General features: G+C 33.2%; 1 long non-coding RNA gene across 1 annotated transcript in view; it reads left to right on the top strand.

Annotated features, from left to right (window-relative positions):
- The first annotated feature begins 14,067 nt into the window (after positions 1-14,067).
- Positions 14,068-22,701, top strand: part of LOC124370698 — an 8,991-nt gene continuing 357 nt past the window's right edge. Inside the window, exons 1-2 of the long non-coding RNA XR_006923207.1 lie at positions 14,068-14,078; positions 18,911-18,915. This is a non-coding gene — a long non-coding RNA (uncharacterized LOC124370698). The remainder of the gene's footprint in view (positions 14,079-18,910; positions 18,916-22,701) is intronic.

Raw genomic sequence — 22,701 nt, 5'->3', positions numbered from 1 at the left:
AAAAAAAAGATTACTAAAGTTAACACTTTTGAAGTAACATCAAAGGAATTTAACCCAAGGACAGCAGTACTCGTTTTAGTTTAATCTTCCAAGCAAATGTCTTGTAAGAAAACGGTTTCATTCAGATGGTTCCATGAAACTTTCTTCTTTATATTTTTTTTATTACACATAAAATACGTTTTTCAGATATTATTTTTTCATGTTAACTCATATAGCACTTTTCCAATTCACGAACTTTGACTATCTTGATTTATTTAACATAGCATAAGTTTATTTTTGTTCAAATTCAATTTTACATGTTATATATTTCACATTCTTGTGAATTGAAGTAATTAATAAAACTATGTATTATAGTTAAATAGCTGTTCAAATGGTAATTCAAGAATATAAAGAATAGATGAAATCAAATATTTAGCAGAAATAAATCAGTATCACAAATGTTACCACTACACCAAGAGAGACATCAGTAGTCACCATAATGTATAATATGTATTAAGTGAAACAACCAGTAAATTACTGTGTCAGTTTCAATTCTTTCCATATCATAGTATGACGACTAAGCTGTCCTAAATTAAAGTAAGCATGAAACTTTAGTATCGGTAAGCCAATGTTCACGTTGCCGAAGAATAACAAGGTAAAGAATTTCATCTGAAGAGGGCCTGAGCTTCAATGTTGGTACTATCTTGAGTAATATGTTTCTTTTTCATGCAGAAGCGCGGAACAGCGCCTAAGGCACCACCGAAGACCGCACTGAAGGTCAGGGGAACTTTAGATCGGTACTCTCTCTAAAAATACCACGTTTAATGATATATCATGTGAATATCTCAAATACCCCTGCCCGATTATAATGTCTTTGGCAACATCCCGTATTATTGGTAGAAAAAGACAAAACATCAATTTAATCATGTTTCCGTCTCTCGTTTAACCTGAGAAGGCTCTTAACCTTTCATCTAGAAGTGTAACGTCAACTCTTCATTAAGGGAATTCATAATAAATGCCGTTTATTACGCAATTTAGCAGCATTATAAAAATTAAGCTGGAATTGAGTGGTCTATTATTTAACTGGACTGCTGTTTATAGATCTATGATAATGAATAATACCTATAATACAATTTTATATTTCTAAACGATAATTTTTAGTATATATGATTTTTCATAAATGGTTTACTGCAGTTTCTGTCACATAGTGATTTATAAAAATTATATTATATTAGAATTAATATAGAATTAGTATTTGTATGAGTAGAAACGCAACGAAAAAATCTGTTTTATTTTTACTGCCTCTGCACTGTAAATATGTAATAGTCAGAAACATTTTCTTAGTAGTGTACAGTAAAATGGAATCTAACATATATACATAACTTTAACATTTTCGTTTGAAGCTACAATACAATGCCCACCAAGTACAACAGTTTGTGTTTTGTTTCTACAGTCTTTGTCCAAGCTGGAGAACAACGGTTTCTCCAGCCACCGACCACGGGAAGTGTCAATTGCCAATTACAAACGAATATTTGCATTTTTTATGTTCAAATTTGTAAATGCATGGAAACAGAATTGACATGTTTCTGTAAAAAGTTAACGCTGATTTTTATTTTAGAATGCAAAAGTGTTTAAATATGTCCAATGATACAAATTTTTTATTTACAAAGATAAAGGATGGTGAATGCTAAAACGGATTTTCCTGGATTTGTCTTGACTGGTGAACAGTCTACGGTTTATCCAATATTTTCATAGTTTGGAGAAAACTATACCGTTTCTGGAGACTTTGTATAAGCTGGAAAACACAAGGCTTTTTTCTAGGACTGCGAAAAATCCATGGATGTTTTTAGGCTTTGTCTACGCTGTAGAACACTATACGGTTTCTCCAGGCTTTGCCTAGCTTATAGATTTCTCCTGGTATTTTTTAGGACGTAAAACACTCTACGGTGTCTCCAGTATTTTTCTAGGCTGAATAATACTAGGATTTATCCATGCTTTGTCTAGGCTTGTAAACAATCTATGGATTTTCTAGCCTTTTTATAGGTTTTAGAACACTTTACGGTTTCCCCAGGCTTTGTCTAGGCAGGAGAACACTCTACCTCTTCTACTGGCTTAGTCTAGGAAGGAGAACATTCTTATATATTCTATAGGCTTTGTCTGGGCAGGAGAACACTACCGTTTCTACAGGATTTGCGTAGGCTTGATAACACTTGGATATATCCACCTTTTACGTACGAGTATGCAAATGAATGTGAAAGGAATTTTAATATGCCTTGATAAATATCAACGTTAATTTGGATTTATACACAAAAAATTTTAACATAAAAACTGAGTTATTTTGTTTACTTACATAAATTTAAAGGCTAGTTTCAATATATTTGGCATTAATAAATTGATCCACCACTTCCTATGTGCCCTCCTATGTGCGGGTCGTCCACTTGCATCAGTTATGAAGTAAAATAGTGGACTGTATGATATAAAAGAGGAATTAACATAATAGATTAGGAGTATAATAATCGTAGCTTTGAAGTTTCAGATGATATAGTTTTTCTGAAGAATAAAAAAAGTTTTAAGCACATTCAAGATTGAAAATAAAAAACAATAGTTTTGAGCTCGCTGGAGTGACAGGTATGCAGAAATCGTTAAAACTGTGATTGATGGTAAATATATAAAATATGCCATTTTAAGTATACGTTTATAATATTATTCAGAATTTTTTAAGTGTTAGAGAGGGCTTCTTATCCCCAACTTTGCCAGGTAAAATAAGACACCTTTACTTTACTTTACTGTACTTAATTTTAAAAATTTTGTCTCGGTTTTTTGAATTTGTGATCGTTTAGTTTAAGTTTTAATTACCTATCCGTTTAATGAGTCATGTGGTATCTATAACAATAGTTTCCGTTTTGCTTTTATTCATTTTTAATGAATGTCGCTTTACCAAGAAAACACGCTTAGAGCGTTTTCACACATTCCGTCTGATTTTCTGAAGTGAGGATATAACCAAGATTTAACCTGCAGTATCTCGTCTTCCTGCTTTGTTTGAGGAGAGGGTACCAAAGACTAAATACATAGTGCTGCGTTTATATCCTTTAAAGTGTGCATCACATAGAGGATAATTGATACACCCTTTTTACGGTTGTATATTTATAGTTAGCTATGACTATCTACTGTGGAGACACTATCAATGTTGAAAAACAAGCCTCTCCACCATCGGAATTTACGGTAAATCGGTGTCTGTGTAAACATACACGCAAGAAAGTATTAGCCTGGCTTCCAGATAAAAATGGACTGCATTATCGGTCGCTGGTTGTTAGGCTGGTATAATTTCCGGACAAAAATATTCTATTTCATAGCTATGCTTCCCGTAATGGAACAGGATCCTGCTTCGGTTTTCCGGTCTATGTGAAACTCCCTCAGAGTTAGGATAAAGTTTGCATTATGGCAATTTAGGTGATTTCGAAGAAGAACTAAAAAAATTTCATTAAAAAATGAATGTAGAAAATAAATAAACCGAGATAAATACATTTCTTTAAAGACATTAGACATGAAAAGGTTAATGTAGCAGTGCTTTTTTAATTTTTAATCAGGAGATATCGTCCTCGAAGATGTTTGAGCCAATACACCATATATTTTTAACATAATTCTTAAAGTGTACAGTTTTTTTACACATTGGTCTGAGAAACCTAATTCTGTCAAAATAAAACTATCACTACTTTTGTAACAGTAAACTGATAATCGTTAAATAGTGACTTTGTGCTTGATATCCACATTACAGTACTAACCAAGCACTACCTAGTATTTGCTCAAATTTACAGTTAAAATTATACTTTTACTATATCTTTTAACTTTCATATCTGGATATGTCCCTACTCTCTATGCAACAGTGGTTGCAGAAATGTTAGAGAAATGGAATACCAATGTAACGTAGACTTATTCTGTGCTTTTAGGTTGGCAAATTAAAAAAAAATTGAAAGTACTTTTAATGAAATATATGGTTTTGCTGCTTTAAAAGAAAGTTTAATCAGAGCGGGTTACTACATGTAACAGGATTTTCAATTGTTATTATTTTATTGCTGTAATTGGATATTTGAAATACGGTGTTGCCCGAAGGGACTTTAAACTATGTTATTTGTATTAGATGTTATTTTTTTATAAAGAAACTCAATTGAATGAACATAATTTTGAATTAGTTCGCTAAAAAATTATGATGAAATTTTCGAGTGATTCAAGGAACAGAAACAGTGGTACCATACACTAGCATTACTAAAAAAAAACCATTCGTTCCATGATTACAATTTGAGGACATACTTGAAGTAAATCTGTGACCATGGCAAGTGGAGTAATACAGTATCAATAATAATTTGCATTCATTTATGCAATATAATCATCTTAACTATGAACAATGAAGTAATCTACCTGATATATGGGATATTAGACTAGTTCCGGTTGAACATTATGATAGGTCTCCATCAAATTACGTTAATTGTGCAATGCCTTAGGAGGCTACGTACTTCCACAAAAGTGTTCCTACATACAGGTTTAAAACAGTTTGTGGCACTGAAACCGTTGTAGCTAATTAATATTTTTTTGTTTTGATGTCCTATTCTGGTGCTTAAAATCATTTTTGTAGCCTACCTAAAATACATTTATTATAAAATTGATTTACAGACTGAAATATATTCTAGTAATGTATCTTAGAATATGTTACATCCCATTTAGAAGGATATTTCTATTACAAACCTATTATTTATCAAACATCTCAGTAGAAATTAGCGATTTCCTTCTAAAATTTATTTTTTGCAGTATTTGTAAAACTAATATAAAAGTTTTACAAGCAATGCAGCGGAAAAAATATCTCGTTAAATTTAGTACCATTTATTGGACCTCAAGAAACGTAACATATCAAGTAACATGTAAATTCTGTCCCTGAGATTCTTCTCGCAAAACAATCTGTACACTAAGTGTAAGAATGGCGAATCATCGGTGTGATGTTCTGCACTTGTGATTCAACATAATCCAAATAGCCTTGAGAATTGTTTCAAGGTAAAATTAATATATCATTTACAACCAAATATACACCTTAGTACTAAACGAATATATTTTAAATTTGAAGCACATCAATTAATTAAAAAGGGAACAATTAGGTATAACAGAAAATTATAATTTCCCTGATTTATTTTGTTCCTACTTTTACAAATAATTCTAATATGCAAACAGCTGATTTGAAAATTGTTGTTTATTAGCCAAATGTTTTTTACCGAATTGTGACTGATAATTAACAGCTGTTGACAAGTCATTTGGTCACTGTGTCCATAATTCCTCTCATGATTGGACATCCCCGGGATTTAAACTCGTGATCTCTCAGTTAGAGAGCCATAAATATATCCACTAGACAACGGAGGAGGAGAAATTTTTGGAATATAAATTGCATGATCTAAAAGCATATGATCTAAGAGCTATGCGTTTTATATAATAACTTTGGTCAGCTGGGTCGTTGATAATCAGCTTTTAATAAAGTAAACCCAAAATGAAGCAAGCATCATTCTAATGTAAAACTTGGTTAAATAATTTATTATTAAAGATGATTTTATATAGGTCTATACACTGAAAAATAAGTATTCTTAAATCTAAGGCACTCGTTTAGTTATTGATATCTATTGAATTAAAATTTAATACTTCAAAAGTTAATAAAATAGTGACAATCATTTAAATGCATTGCGTATTTTTAAATGACTATATGTTTTTGTACAAATTTGTCAAATACAACTGAATGTTACAGAATTTTTTCATTGTTTAGGGAGAATAGAGTTGAAATTAGCAGCTGTGATTCGTGACGAGAAGTATTTATATAATTTGAATTGTCAGTCAATCTGCACGTATTCAGTCGAATCACTTAGTTTTTCTAATAAATTAATTTTAAACTAAAATGAAACCGAATATCAGAGAGTAATGTGAAATGAGTATACCTGACTTGTTTAATTAATTTTAAACTGATTTGACGATTATTTGTGGTATTTTATGTGACCATAGACTTGTCAAAAATTAATACGTAAATATATATTGAATTTACGTAAAACTGTGGTATCTGGATCAAAATCCTTTTGTGGAATAATTGAATTAATCTTGTAAATTATGAATAATATTTAATGAAATACGTTCTCTCAATTTTAATGCAGATAAAACAAATCAAAAAAGAAACCGCATATATCCTGCAGATTACGGTCACCTGTATCCACAGTGCCTGAAAGTGCATATACTCTCAATAGACTTAATTTCATGCAGTTATAGGTCTCCTGTCTTCAACGTGGTCAGATGGTAAAATCTCTAAGGATCGCTTTTGAACTGTAAGGTAGTTACACTAATTTGCATATTTCAAATTAACATATTATTAAGTGTTAATTTAAATGTTAAATTCTCTAGTGGATTCCTCCAATTTTGAAAGGTGGTGATAAATCTAAGTGGCTACAGTAGTCCATTAATGTGATTGTTCTGAAGTTTTATTTTGAAAATATTAATAACTTTACTTCAGTGCTCACATGATTATTTGTTGGCTTAAAATATGTCTTGCCCGAAGTGGAATTCGGACCCGTGCCCACGAGACAATGAGAAGAGAAGCTAACCCGTCGGCTGTCAGGATTCAGACATGTTTACTTCGCTCTTTGTAGTAATGCAATATTATAATATGTACTGGGCGGGCAAGCAGCCAGTAAATAAAATGCTTTTTGTAATTGATGATGGATTTTATGCGAATCGCTGCTTAGAAATAAATAGCTTGTAAGAATATAAAGAATTCTATAGTTTTTCTTAAAATAGCGAATTAGATCACATCAATTTATTCCATACTAATATTAGGAGCATTACAAAAATATAGACGAGTTGCTTTTTACTTGAATTCTGTAGTGGAATGTTTAGATATAATTGTTCTGACCGAGTGTTAGCTGAGTGCGGGTGAGGGTGAGTTGAACATTGACGTATTTGACCTTGTACGCACTGATAAGACTAAGAACCAGAATGACGGCGTGGTTATCTTGGTTAACAAGCGGTTACCCGTAACTACAATACAAACCACTTAGGGGACTTATACGGAATTTCACTAGACTTTACTCACTCAAACAAACATTTTAACATACTAGCTTTTTACAGAACATTTTTATAGTAATGCAAATAATTTTATTGACGCTCTAGACAATTATTACAATAACATTGAACGAAGGAAAACAGTGCATTTTTCTGGGAGACGCCAACATAGACTTGCTTACATGTAATGACGATATTACAAACAGATACTTAAACTGTTTTAACGGTTACGGACTGGTACAGTGTGTGGACAAACCCACACGTGTGACGGAAGATAGCATGACTTGCATCGTCCACATCTTTGTGAGTTACGACGGCATGTGTAGGGTCCGTGCAACCGTGTTACAGACTACAGTCACAGAGCACTACAGTACAGGACTCAACATAACACTCAACACGGCTGTCACTAGGTCTACTGATATTCCACTACCACCTATCACATACATTGACCAAACATTGCATACTAACATTCTCTCCAACTCAAAATGGGAATCCGTCCTGGACAGTTTTGATGTCAATGAGTGCTCTACTAATTTTTGTGCTATTATAAATAATAGAAAAAAAAAAAAGAAATAAAAAACGTGACCACTTACAACACAAACCTTAAGCCCTGGATTTCTACTGATTTAATAAACCTGATACGTAAACGTGATAAAATGAGTAAATTTTTGAAAAGACAACCATTTAACCGTGATTTGAAAAAAAAAACAACACATTGATTTTAGACAACACTTAACGAACTCTGTAAAATTTTATAGCGAAAATATTATAGAACAAAATTAAATGAGACACAAAGGGAACAAAAATTATTTTGGGGTTTTATAAATGAGTTAGCTGGAAGAGTCAACACCAAGGACTCGTTTCCTATTAAAAAGCGTCTTCCAGGAGCCATTATGAATCCAATGCTCTTAAACAGATTCCAATGATTTTAATAAATTTTTTCCGCTGTAGGAAATAACCTGGCAACAGATATAGACACAGAAGGGGAGCTAAGACGTTAAAAAAATGGTTTAAAACAAAATATTTTTTCATTGAATATTTTAAAAAACATTATTTATGCCTATTTCTTTGCATTCTAGTACACAATATAATTTGACAGACCTAATAATTCATCAGTGCGATAGTTACTCGAATTCGACAAGTGGGTGAAAAGAAATAGAGCTCGTGAAACGCTACAAATACCTTGGAGTTGTTTTTGACTCACGCTTAAAATGGTCTGAGCACGTTGATTATGTCCTTAACTAAATTAGAAATTATATTTATGGATTTAGAAAACTATGTGAAATTTTAACGGAAATGAGATAAAATTAGCGTATTGTGCTTACGTCCAGTCACTTCTTTCCTTCGCTAACATTGCGTGGGGCGGTACGTGTAAAAGTCATCTTGAACCCCGTTTCATTACGCAAAAGAGTATACTAAAGGCAGGGTTGAGGAAAAATGTGCGTTATCCAACTGAGTCTCTCTTTCAGGAATCCTCCCTACTTTCACTTCGAAAGTTATCAGGGTGGCTGGTCATCAGTGTTACAAACATTTTTGGGTGAAATTAAAAAGTAAATGAAGTGTAATGATGCATGTAAGAGTTTCCAAGTCAAAAACATTGCCTTCAAAAAGAATTATTAAATTTTTTTCTTAAATAACCATGTTTTTAAAAATATTACACCAATTTCTCAACTACCTGTAAACGGATTTGAGTAAATGGCGTATTTTTCGTATTCTACATTAAATTTTGAATAAGAATAAGTGAAAAATTTAAAGGATCAATAATAAAAACTCCATTGTCAATAGTTCCAAAGTTAAAAATTTAAGTATCTGTTAAAAATCAAAAAAACATTGGTCTATTGTATTTTTCTACATCCTGTATTCAAGAAAGTAGTTAAATATTTTAAAAACTCCGCAATTTTATAAGATTTCCAACCATACACTACACTATTGAATATGTTTGTTTCAGTGTTTTGAATACAAGAAAACACAGGGAACGTAAAAACTGTTCAAACTATAACTAAAATAAAAGTTTCGCTGATGCGAAAATACATGCTTACTATTTGTTTCAAATCTTAACAATTTTTTTTTAAATTCTTTAACATGTTAAGACGAAGAAAAAATAAGCAAAATAATTTTTTAAAATTAATTATTTTGTATTTATACTATTGTTATTATAATTGCACATAATTAAACAATCTAATAGTTCGCTTTTAATTTGATTGGGTTAAATGTTTTTAAAGATATACTTGATTATGCATGAACATTTAACAAATGGGGTTATATTAAAAAAAAAATTATTAACTGGTTAAAAATCTAAGTATAAATACATTGTATTTATTCATTATAACAGGGTGGTCTTCATCCCTAAAAAAGGGAGAGCGGACTACTCTGTCCCTAAATCTTTTCGTCCCATCAGTTTATCTTCGTTTCTACTGAAAACATTAGAAAGACTGGTGGAGAGGCACCTGAGAAAGGGAGTTCTCTCAGACACTCCCCTTCATCGCAACCAACATGCATACCAGCAAGGCAAATCCTGTGAATCAGCACTGCACCAATTAGTCAGTAGGATTGAGGATAGCCTGTCCGCCAAGGAATTGGCATTGTGCACCTTCATAGACATTGAAGGAGCTTTCGACAATGCCAAATTCACTGCAATGGTAAGGGGGAGCACAGCGACGTGGCCTCGAGCCAGCTCTGTGCCGGTGGCTTAGGGCCATGCTGTGCTCCAGACGGATCAGGGCCGATCTCAATGAAGTATCGCTTGTGATCGCACCCACAAGGGGATGTCCTCAAGGAGGCATCCTGTCACCTCTACTGTGGAATCTAGTAGTAGATGGTCTACTTGAGGACCTTACTAACAACGGAATCTATGTCCAAGGATATGCAGACGACATAGTCCTTATGGTACAGGGAAAATACACAAATGTTGTTGTTGATATCATGAATACCAACCTTCAACATGTACACAACTGGTGTCAGGGAGAGGGACTGAAAGTAAATCCCTCTAAGACAGTAGTTGTACCATTCACTAGAAAAAAGAACCTAGAGTCTCTTTCTAGGTTGAAACTCGCATCCACTCAGCTGGAGTGGTCAAAGACAGTCAAATATTTAGGACTGACTCTAGACCATAAGCTTACGTGGAATGATCATCTTAATAATATCCTGCACAAAGCAAAGTGGGCGCTCATGACGTCCAGGAGACTTGCAGGAATCTCATGGGGCGTAAAACCCCATATAGCACTATGGCTTTACAAAGCAGTTGTAAGGCCTCAAATCACTTATGGTTCATTAGTCTGGTGGACAAAGGTGAATCAGGTAACTGCCAAAGCCAAGCTTGAAAGCTTACAAAGGCTTGGCACAATCTTTGTAACCGGAGCATTCAGGAGCAGTCCCTCAGCGACCCTCGAGGTGGCTTTAGGACTTCTACCTCTTGATGTTCATATAAAAGCTGAAGCGCGTAAGTCAGCTTATCGGCTGATGGTTGCTGGCTTGTGGAGGAATGGCGCGTCTAACGCGAGCCATGGCGCCATCACTGAAGCTGTAAACCCAAGCGCTATTCTCGAAATGGTCTCCGACACAATGAGAACGGAGTTCGTATTCAATAAGCCATTCTCTGTTGACTTCTACTCCAGAGATGAGTGGAAATCGCAAGATAACATCCCAACAATAAGAAAGAGCTTTGTCTGGTACACGGATGGCTCGCTTATTAAGGGTAGAACTGGATATGGAGTGTTTAGTCAATCCCCTAGAACTGCCCTTAGCGGCAGTTTGGGTCGGAACTGCTCCATATTTCAAGCCGAAATCTATGGTATCCTAGCCTGTGCCAACCTAGGCCTCACCAGAAGGTACCAGGAAATGAACATCTGTATAATGTCAGACAGTCAGGCAGCTCTTATAGCTCTTGACTCCAACAGCATTTCATCCAAGCTTGTGTGGGAGTGCTTTAACACTCTCTGCAAGCTTGGATCACGCAACTGTGTGCGTCTTGGTTTGGTACCGGGCCACACAGGCATAGGTGGCAACGAATGCGCCGACAGGCTTGCCAAAAGCGGAGCAAGCATGCCATACACCGGTCCAGAACCGAGTTGTGGTATAAGCAAGTCAGCCGCTTATCAAAGTATAAACAAATGGTCCAGGAAGACACACCGCTTGCGGTGGCAGAGTCACCAAGGACAAGCACTCGGCAAAAGACTGCTTGCCGATTGTAGCTCCGGATTCACCAGATGGCTGATGGGGCTGGGGAGGGATCGGGTTAAGCAAGTGATTGCCTTGATCACTGGACACGGCCACTTCAGGAAACACCTAAACACTCTAGGTTTACGAAATGAGGACTCGGAGTGTAGACTCTGCAATAAGTCTGAAGAGACTGCAAAAACACATAATACTGGACTGTGAGAGACTGGGAGCAAGGAGAAGGGCTCTTTTCGGTGATAAACAACCAGGCGACGAACCAGATGCTAGTATCGGGGAAAAAGCTTCTTAGCCTAATTAAGGGCACGAAGATAGGCTTACCCCTCTAACATCAAAGGGGCACACAATAAGCTCAGGTTGACGTGTGAGGATCTAGGAATCCACCCCAATATCCCAAAGGAAAAAAAAATCATTATAAAAGACAAGCAAGTAGTGAAAATACAATAATATGATTACAATCATATCGATTTGAGAACACTCTCTACTTTATTTGATGTTCAAATTGCCCTCCATTTTCCCGAACACAGGCTTTTGCTCTTTTCCGAATAGCACGCACAGTAACATTGTTAGACAACTCATCCCTCACTTTGTTTGCATCGTCAAGTATACGGTCGTGCAGATCCACTTCGTTGGGAACGACTGTCTTGTACACCAGGCTCTTCATGTATACCCAAACATAAAAGTCCATGGGGTTGAGATCCGGGGATCTTGGTGGCCAAGCAACAGTCCCTCCTTGCCCAATCCAAGTTGGATAGTTTTCATTCAACCACTGCCTTCCATTGTTGGAAAAGTGAGAGGTGCGCCGTCGTGTTGAGAAATTAACTCTTCTCTTTGTTGTCGAGTGAGTTGATCTAGAAGTTGAGGCAAGTTATGTTGTATAAAGTCAAGATACTTTTCTCCTGTTAAACTTCCATCAATGACATAGGGTCCCAATAAAATATTACCAACTACTCCCGCCCACACGTTTATTGCAAACCGATGCTGAAAAGATTATTCTCTCATAGCTCTAGGATTTTCTGTAGCCGAAACATGATGTTATGGGAGTTGAAAACACCCTCTCTTGCAAAACTGGCTTCATCTGTCCACAATATTTTTGTGAAAATGTGATACTCTTCAGTGTTTTTGTTTAGGAGCCATCGACAGAACATATATATATATATATATATATATATATATATACGTATACATACGTATATACGTAATGACGAACAAAATAGTGGTAAATAAAAAAAATCTTTTTTATTTTAACACGGTTACGCTTTTAATAATTAAATAATTTACAATCTCCTTCATAATGAACTAAAATTTCTTAACTTAAGATATGACTCTCTCAATTGTCTTTAAAATATTGATATGATTCCATGACGTCATTTTGTTTCATGAACTTTGTTACGCCCAAAGAGGCTCTTCATATTTTATCTAGAAGTTTAGCGTCAACCTCTTTATGAGGGACTTAGTAATACATGCTGTTTGTTTAGTAATTAAGTAGCATTGTAAACAGTAATCTGACATTACGTGATTCTTGACATATTTAATAATTTATAGAGTAGTACAGTTTATAATTAATATTTTTTATTAAACTAATTATTATGTTTTTTAACTAATAAGAACAAAGGTATTCTCATTTATGTTTTATATTTATTTTGAAAAGGAATCTTTTTAACATAAATAATTTTACTAAAAACTATGCTTTAGATTCCAAAACTAAATGTTTATTAACCTAGATGTGTTTCAAAATGAATAAAAAAATTGTTTGTACTATGACAGAATCAAAAAGACGAAAATAGATTTAATTCTAAATATTTGTAAAAGTTAACCACAGAGTTCCGGTGATGGTTTCAGTAACTAATTGGTTAAATCAAAAGTTACAGACCCTATCTCTCCTCAAATCTGCCTAATATAGTTATTATTTAATTAAGTGTAAACAATTAAATGTTATTAAGAGATGAATTTATTTCCTAAATCAAACCATTTGCTTATTTCTAATTATTTTCAATATATCACTGATATTGAATGCCTGAGTCATATCTCTCAGACATATGTAAGTAAATATTTCTTCAAATAATCTTTACACCATTTATCAGATATGTATAAACGGATATTATATAGCTTGGACCATGTGTAGATAATAATTGTAAACTGATTCTTTCTGTACACTTAGAGTACTAAAAGGATTTAAACATATAAATCTGAAGTTCTTTTTTAGCTAAAAAAATGTACAAATATTATTCTTTAAGTAATATTTACACTTTTTAAACAGATATGTATGAACGGATAGTATATAGCTTGGACGATGTGTTAGAAATGATTTTAAACTGATTATTTCTGTACACATAGTTTATTGAAAGAATTTAAAAACATAAATATGTTATTTCTTAGCTTACAAAATATACGAACGTTATTTGTCGATTAAGTTAAACTTCCTCATGTAAAAGTCCTGTTAATTTTAATCGCGTTATAACTAAATAAAAATTAATTCATTGTGCATTTAAACTGCAATTATATAATTCCTAAGGGAAAACAAAATACTTAACATACTATTTTGATAATTTAATTTAAAAAAATCAAAAACTTGAAAGATTTGTGTGAAATAAAGGTATGTTATGTAATTTGTTTGCAATTATTAACTTCTGTATAGGACTCATAAAATGAAAGCTATAACTTTTTTATTACCATTATGAGATGTTCAAACCACTACTTTAACAATAATAGGGTAGTCACACTTAATTAACTTCAATAATAGAGAAGTAGTGATTAAAAACTATTATTTATAAAGAATTAAAGTGACTCATCCATGTAAATTCTTGTCCTGCTTCTGGCCATCAAATCGAGTTCATAGTGCTACTTCCGTGACTAACTGTGAATTGAGCAAAGTTTAAAACATTCAGTGACATATAATTGTAGAGTTTCTTATACAAATTAAATTATATCAATGTTATGTTGTTTCCATGGATATAAAATACCATTTTATATGAACTGCTGCTTACGTCTTACCATTCTCCTTATATTGCTGACGTCACGACTACTACTAACACTAAACGGAACGCTACCCCAACACATAAAATTTTAATGTAATAAACTTGTGAATGAAACATAATTATAAAAATTATAATAAAATGTTCCTCGTCTAAAGTTATGATGCATGTGCTACATTATTAGAGTTTGGATACAAAATCCAGGGACACTGTTAAAAATTACATTTTATACTATTGCTAATTGGTCTACAATAGCGTAGTTTTAAGTTTCAAAAAAGTACTATAAAAATAACTAAAACTATAATGCATAAATAATTATATTTAAGTTTATATTATAAATTAAACCTTTGTTAAATGTTTCGGCTGTGTAATAATAACGCTAACCCTATTAGGCAGATTTAAACGAGTATAATATATAAATTTATGATTTAAAGCAATATAGTCTAGGTATTCTATGCTATAAAAATATAAGCTAACTGTTCTAAGTAATAATAAATTAGAATGCAATTTATCAATTAATCATATAATGAAATTAACCAATTAGGGGATGTTGCTTTTTTATCCAAGAAATAAATGAGCTATACATTTTATCATGCCCAAAAGAGATGACTGTACATACACTGCGTGGATAATAAAACAGAATATATAGTGGAATGTTAAATATCCTTCCATTTATGGGTACATATATAAGCCCAATCAACAACACAATTTGTTTATTGCCTAAAATAGTAGCATGGTGCAAGCGTTAGGTATTCATTAGTTGTAGCAATAACTTCAAAAAACAGGTACTATCATTCAGATACATAAAAAACCAAACCATTTTAAAGCAATTACAAACCTTTGCCATTGTTGGGAAAAATATGGAGTTGTTTGAAATTTTTATTTAAGCTAATTTAAAAAAATTCAGAATCAAATGTTATTAACCCAACGTTTTGCATGTAAACACTACAATTGGCTGTATATCACCGCACCTTTTAAGTCGGAAATCAAGAAGACGAATTTTCAGGTTTATAATTTCCTCCAAAGAATTTATATTTGTTAAGCACAAAGTATAAATTATAAAAATATCTATTATTTTTCAATATCATTAAATTTGACGTCAACATTCGTAACATGTTATCTTAAATTAATTACGTTTTCAGTTTCTTGAAAATCAAACTGTAAAATTTATAACGCCCAATGTCAAAATATTTTAATAAATACAATGTTCCTGGTTATTGTTGTTATAGGGAAAATAATGTAAGACTTCACAGAGTATTGCGTTGATCAGTGAACGCCCCTTGAAAAATTCGTTCGTTGAAAAACAGCATAATCCTGAAGGATTTGTCAAAAGAAAAATCGTTGAGGTATATGTATCGAAATAATGTGTAACACACCATATATATAAATTCTAAAAATCATTTATAGCGCAATACTAGATAAGGAACTTCCTACTAAAGTGAGTAGACAATCCTCCTGGCCATATCCCTATTGTAATGCACAAAGCAAGATTACGACAACCATCTAAGGCAATAACCATGTGATTTGGGTTAGCTCCGGTATTTTGCAGGCATGTTATCCTTAGGATGCGAGCCAGTCCGTACTCAGTATTTAACCTCGAGACAACAACCCCAAACGTTAATCCAAGTCTAATCCTAGAAATTTAAAGCCACTACAGTAGCTTCGGTTCTGTACAACAAGACCCTCTGATTAGCCTGCACTCCTTAGTAAACATATTCCCCTGGAAACAAATGTTTGCACTTGTGGTCCCCAATTCTGTCATGTGTCAATCACGAAGTTAGCAACTTAACTTGAAACACCAACTCGATGGTAGAACCTCCTCACCAAAAAAGGACTGATGGCCCCCAATGATTCCCCATCCTAAAAATGAGAAGGCACGGTCCTGTGCTGGGTTAAAACAAAGACAATGCTACCACACCAGTTTACCTCTCTCTTCAGGGTTGTATTAGGCAACTCCGTAACTGTGGTTTTAAACTTAACAGTCACCATAATTATCAAGTCGACTCATCTGCATAAGCCTGTGCAAATGCATCAAAATGAGATTTCCTAACTGAGAGTGTTCCAAATAAATCACGACATGATGCATGTGTAGCATCGTACTAAATGTGTATCATCAAAATATTTCAACTAAAAAAATCTATTAAATTTCTAAGAGCGTATTATTAGCTTGTAACTCAGTAGATTTATTTCCAACCAATTTTTAGTTTGTTCCTAAAAGGGAACATATGTATAATATTGTAAGGTCAAACAGACTTTTTAAAATGTTTTTTTTCTTTTCATATTAAATAATGGACATTAAGTATATAAAGGTAGCATTTTAGTTATGTAATGCACACAACGCTTTGGGTGGTTTTGTATTTCCTTTTCTAATGTATATATAAAAAAACTGCTAAAATATTCCTAAGCAATGAGTGACTAACAATAGCTGCATATTTTTTCATGAGAATAACCATCAGCTCTCTCCGCTTCATTACTCACTCAGTCCGACTTCACATTGAGTAATGTTTCATCACTTCAACCTTATTAACCGACTCAGTTTACTCGCCGACTAAAGTATGTAGGCAATACATTTCCCGGATATTAGAGCAATGAATAATTTTAATTGTAAAATTTTACCTTTACTCAATAATACGTTTTATTTGTTAAGTACTCCAAGAGCATTTTCATATATTATGAGGCGTTAATTTACAGTACTTTGGTATATCCATTGTAACCACAAACAAAACTGCTAGAAACAACACAATCTATAATTAATTAAATATGTTCATAAATATTCTGGTTAACGATTAATTAATTATACTTTGGCATGAAACAGATTTATGTTATTATACGTAGTTTAAATAAAATTTAAAGGTGACAATGGTATCTAATAATTTGTTTCTATAACTGTATGATTTAAGTTATTAATTTTTAATCTCTTTTAAAATGGAAGAGAACTCTACTGATAATCTCAGTATCTAATTAGATAAATTAAACATTAAAGACTATATTTCCCTACAAATCTGGAGAATATCGTTATTTAATTATTGAGTTTAAACTAGTTAATGCGACAAAGTTTTATATTTTAATCATAAGTCAGCTAGCATTCACTAGTTTTAACTTATTTTAAATATGTACCCTACTATAAAATTCTTTAAAAAGTTTCCTTAGAGATTTAAAAGTAAATAATTCTCTTAGTAATCTCTACACGTTTTAAAGATATGTATGAATGGATCTGAAAAGAAAGATTGGATTATCAGTCTGTGGAACTTATATACTGATTCTTTTTGTACGCTTAGAGTACCGAAAGAATTAAAAACCTTAAAACAGAAGTTCTTTTTATTTGTTGATTACCATAATGCTCACGATACAAGTAATATACTTAATGTAAAATTCCTTAAAGACTGAGAAAATCCTTTCAATTTATAACATTTTATTATTACATTGGTATTGTTTTACCTTTTTTGCTGTAATTAATAATCGCAAAAACTAGGATATAAATTAATTTTTGTGAGACGAATACTGAGAGCAGAAACTTTGATTTATAAATAATTAATTCAACTCATCTCTAAGTCCTTATGCTGACCCTGGTCTTTGCAATCGCACACTTGGTGTAGATTTTCCACATCCTGCGTGTTGACCAGCTTTGAACATGAAACTGAAACTATGAAAAGTCCTGGCCCTTGTCAAGCTTTTGTCTCCGAATTTTGTTATTGATCACGCTTCTCCAACACGACGTGGCATGAAATCAACGAATTTTTTAAACGGCACTTCGTAATTTAAAATATTGAAATACCTATCATTTTTTGTTTCCATAGATTTAAAAATATATAAACATCTGTGTATGTTTAAATTTTGAATTTTTATTTTAGTTTTTATCTTTATTTGCTTATTTACGTTTCGAATAATAACATAAAATTAGGTCGATTTTTGTTATCTGATTATTCATAAACATACATCCAAAATAACAAAATAATATGTTGACCATCCGAGTATGGTTTATGTGATAGATAATTATCACTGTGATACAATATCAACAGAAAATATTCGATGACATTTTATTGTTAATTAGTATATTTGTAACTAAAAAACGTCGTAGATTTCATAAAGTTTTCGCTTTGATGTATATTATTCAAGTAGTCTACATTACAGTACTGTTAAACAGCAATTGTATAGTTATTTGGTAAATAATTTATTATCTTATTAAAAATACCATAAATAATTACATAAATCGGTGTAAGATTGACAAATAAATATAATTTCATATAACACTTAAATAGTCGAGGTGATTTGCCTTCAGTAAATAAATCGTGTATACCATTGACAGCATGTGAAATATTTTCTTATACAATATGAAGTTATCAAACCTCTGCCGTAACACTAGTATGGATGTTGCACTGGCTTAATGGACTGTTCATAATTATTGTATAGTTGACATTGATTGCTCTCCTGTACTTTAAAACATTATCTTACATAACATTATCACATTTTACAAGTGAATAGATACAATAATATACTGTTAAAAATACTAACTGGTATTGCTAGAGTCAATAACCGCACTATGTAAGATTTTGCGCTTTGGATCTGACAAAGAAAGAGACCACAGCTTCATAACCTGTGTGGCACAATAATTCTCAGTACCTTCGACTCTCCTACTTATTCTGTATAATAAAACCCTCGCACATGCCAGAAGCCCACAAAGATGGGTGAAATAAGCCTTAAGAAAGGATCTGTCTCTACTCTTTTATAACAAGTTTTGAATTTGTGGCATGTGTTACAACAATATAATCATACAGAGTTAAATATGTTGGCTACTATAGGTACTTCCTTGTACACAGCGCCTCACCGCCTGGTTGTCAATGTCTTCAAAGTTGACTTTTATCTCGTATGTAACACTGTAATCGTTTAAATGCCTTTATTAGTTGAATAAAGGATTATTAAATGTGGAAATGGCTTTTGTGATTATCAATCGACTTGACATTAGAATGGACATAGTCAGTTCATAAACCATATAAATTATAAAAATTAACTGAATATTCTCTATAAACATCATCCTCGTAAATATTATTCCTAACATCAACAACGGAGACTATAAATTAACAATGTTGTTTCAATAACTACATAGAATTTTCAAAACAGCACAAATTAAAACTAGTGATATTTTTATGTCCTTTTACAAATATAAGTGATTTCGTGATTGTCAAACATACGTGATTAAGTTTATAATTTGTTAAAAACCCATAGCGAACAATGAAGGCTAAATGTCAAATGAATTGAACGAACCGACATGGTATATTTTTACTCTGAGCGAAGTAATAAAAAATGTTCTATCTGTCATAAACTCAAAATGCAGCAAGAATATATTTACATTAAAAATATTTCCTCTAATACCAATACCTCAGTTGTGACTAATATTTTTTATATAAATTCCAAAAACATTAATTGCAGTGTTAATATTGTAATACCTAGAGCTCTTCATAGCAGAAATCTAGTTAGCACAATTAAAGCCTAAACATTGATTAAAAATTTTAATTATAAAACCAATCAATTCTGTATAATTTAACCATGTTTCCTGCCTCTTTAGACATATTTTACTTCACTTAAAACACTATTGACTGAACCATAGTAAATACCAGCATTTTGGTGATCGATAAATTTGTATGAAACTTTTACCCAGACCAGATTGAGTTCAATGGGGGTAAGAGACGTAGTTTGGCGTATTACAATTTTCTTACACTAAAAATCAAATAATCATTACGGTGTTTTTGCCTAACGTATACATCCTGCAATTACAAATATTTTCTTTAAATAAAAAAAGATTAATATCACAAATGATTATTCTATTAATTATGATTGGATCACTCCTCAATTATTTGTATTCTTTAAGTCACGCTTATTACAAAAAAGTAATCAAATCCACAAATATATGATTTAGTATTAGATTTGCTACTTATACATAACTATGGGTAACTACATTGAATAGATAAAAATACATACAATTTTTATCTTAAAATCTACACAATACCGTTTTGAAAATGTTCATTTTAAACCACTAAACGTTAATAAGTTACGAATATTTATCCTGTCAACCAACATTCACTAATTTAGGTTTTTAACTTTTTTCCCTTACTATAAAATGCCATAAAAATGACCCTTAGACATCATTAAGAAAATAATTCTGTAATTAAGAACCTAAATTTATTACTCAATTCTTCCCTGGTCTACACAAAATAATTCTATTATAAAAATTGGATTTAATATTCTTCAAAGTTCCCCTGACACTTAAAATTTTATTTCCAAAGCACCTCGAGTAATTTTTAGAAGACCTCCAAATTTGAAAAACAAGCTTGTTAACACACTAGTTCCAAAATCCATCAACTACACAAGAAATAGATGTGATCCGTGTAAAAAATCACGATGTGGAACATGTAAACTTAAGGGTTCTTCAAGAGAATTCAATAGCAGTAGTACCGGAATGACCTATCCTATAATTGGCAAAATTGACTGTAATTCAAAAAATGTAATATACCAAATTAATTGTAAGTTTTGCTCCAAACAATATATTGGCCAAACATCAAACCATTTGAGAATCCGTATGACAGGGCATAGGTTTGACATTTTCCATAAGGATGAAGATAAACCATTGGCAAGACATTGTCTAGAACACAAAAAAGACAAAAATTGAAGAGTGTTTTAAATTAAAAGGAATACACCAACTACCACAATGCCCTGATGAAAACTACAACAGATTAAAATGATGCACATGGAGCAAGCTCATCAAATTATGTTGAAGAGAAAAAATCCATTTGGCCTAAATTTAAGATAACTTTTTAAATAATTTTATAAAATTCAAAATTCGCCATAAATTACAAGTTGTATTCCACCCTTTATAAAAGTCAACTGTTCCAACAAGATTGAATTGGAAAAATTTCACGTCAGCTGGACTTCATCAAATTTTATGCACTGTGTTTACATTTATGTTTTATTAATTCTTGTTTACATGTTATAGTTTTGTATTAATTTTTATTTAAAACTTCCTGAAGACGGGGGTATTAAATCCCCCAAAATATAGAAGTGAAAAATAGTTTTTGTTTTCTTCTATTTAACACAGAGATTAGTAAGTAAGCCATTTGGCAGATACGAAAATCGACCAACAAAAGCCTGCTGGTAACTCTTCTTTATACACTTCATATTTTGTTTTCTCTTTCTTTATTTCTTTTTCCCTAAAATTATTTCACAGCCTAGCAGAAAACATTTGATGAAACAATTTAAATACCATTCTTTTAAAATTGTTAACGTAAATTGTCACATTATGTTTCTTAGTGTACTTTTGTCTTTTGGCTTGACACCTCGTGGATTAAGTCCGAATAATAATAGTAGTACTCAGTCTCGTGCGGCTAGAAACCGCCTGTCCCTCTAAGAATAATTTAATTCGCCGGTAGCACTATTGTGGATACCGGAGACGCCTAGTTAGCAGGCTAGAGTCTCGTTCGTTATCGGAATTAACCAGACAAATCGCTCCACCAACTAAGAACGGCCATGCACCACCACCCACCGAATCAAGAAAGAGCTATCAATCTGTCAATCCTTCCGGTGTCCGGGCCTGGTGAGGTTTCCCGAGTTGAGTCAAATTAAGCCGCAGGCTCCACTCCTGGTGGTGCCCTTCCGTCAATTCCTTTAAGTTTCAGCTTTGCAACCATACTTCCCCCGGAACCCAAAAGCTTTGGTTTCCCGGAAGCTGCCCGCCGAGTCATCGGAGGAACTTCGGCGAATCGCTGGCTGGCATCGTTTATGGTTAGAACTAGGGCGGTATCTGATCGCCTTCGAACCTCTAATTTTCGTTCTTGATTAACGAGGACATACTTGGCAAATGCTTTCGCTTAGGTACGTCTTGCGACGATCCAAGAATTTCGCCTCTAACGTCGCAATACGAATGCCCCCGCCTGTCCCTACTAATCATTACTTCGGATTCTTAAAACCAACAAAATACAACCGAAGTCCTATTCCGTTATTCCATGCACACAGTATTCAGGCAGAAATCAGCCTGCTTTAAGCACTCTAATTTGTTCAAAGTAAACGTGCCGGCCCACCTCGACACTCAGTCAAGAGCACCGCGGCGGGATTGAATCGGCGGCCGGAACCCTCGGGATGCTTCAGGTGGACCATATACACCGCCGGGAGCTCGGACCGCCACCGGCAGGACGTCCCACAGGACATGTCAGATAACACCGCGAGCGATGAACCGAAATCGTAAGACACAGATCCAACTACGAGCTTTTTAACCGCAACAACTTTAATATACGCTATTGGAGCTGGAATTACCGCGGCTGCAGGCACCAGACTTTCCCTCCAATTGGTACTCGTTAAAGGATTTAAAGTGTACTCATTCCGATTACGGGGCCTCGGATGAGTCCCGTATCGTTATTTTTCGTCACTACCTCCCCGTGCCGGTAGTGGGTAATTTGCGCGCCTGCTGCCTTCCTTGGATGTGGTAGCCGTTTCTCAGGCTCCCTCTCCG

This window comes from Homalodisca vitripennis, unplaced genomic scaffold (genome assembly GCF_021130785.1).
Source record: "Homalodisca vitripennis isolate AUS2020 unplaced genomic scaffold, UT_GWSS_2.1 ScUCBcl_462;HRSCAF=2516, whole genome shotgun sequence".
Taxonomy (NCBI): Eukaryota; Metazoa; Arthropoda; class Insecta; order Hemiptera; family Cicadellidae; genus Homalodisca; species Homalodisca vitripennis.
This window is presented reverse-complemented; position numbering and strand designations above follow the sequence as displayed.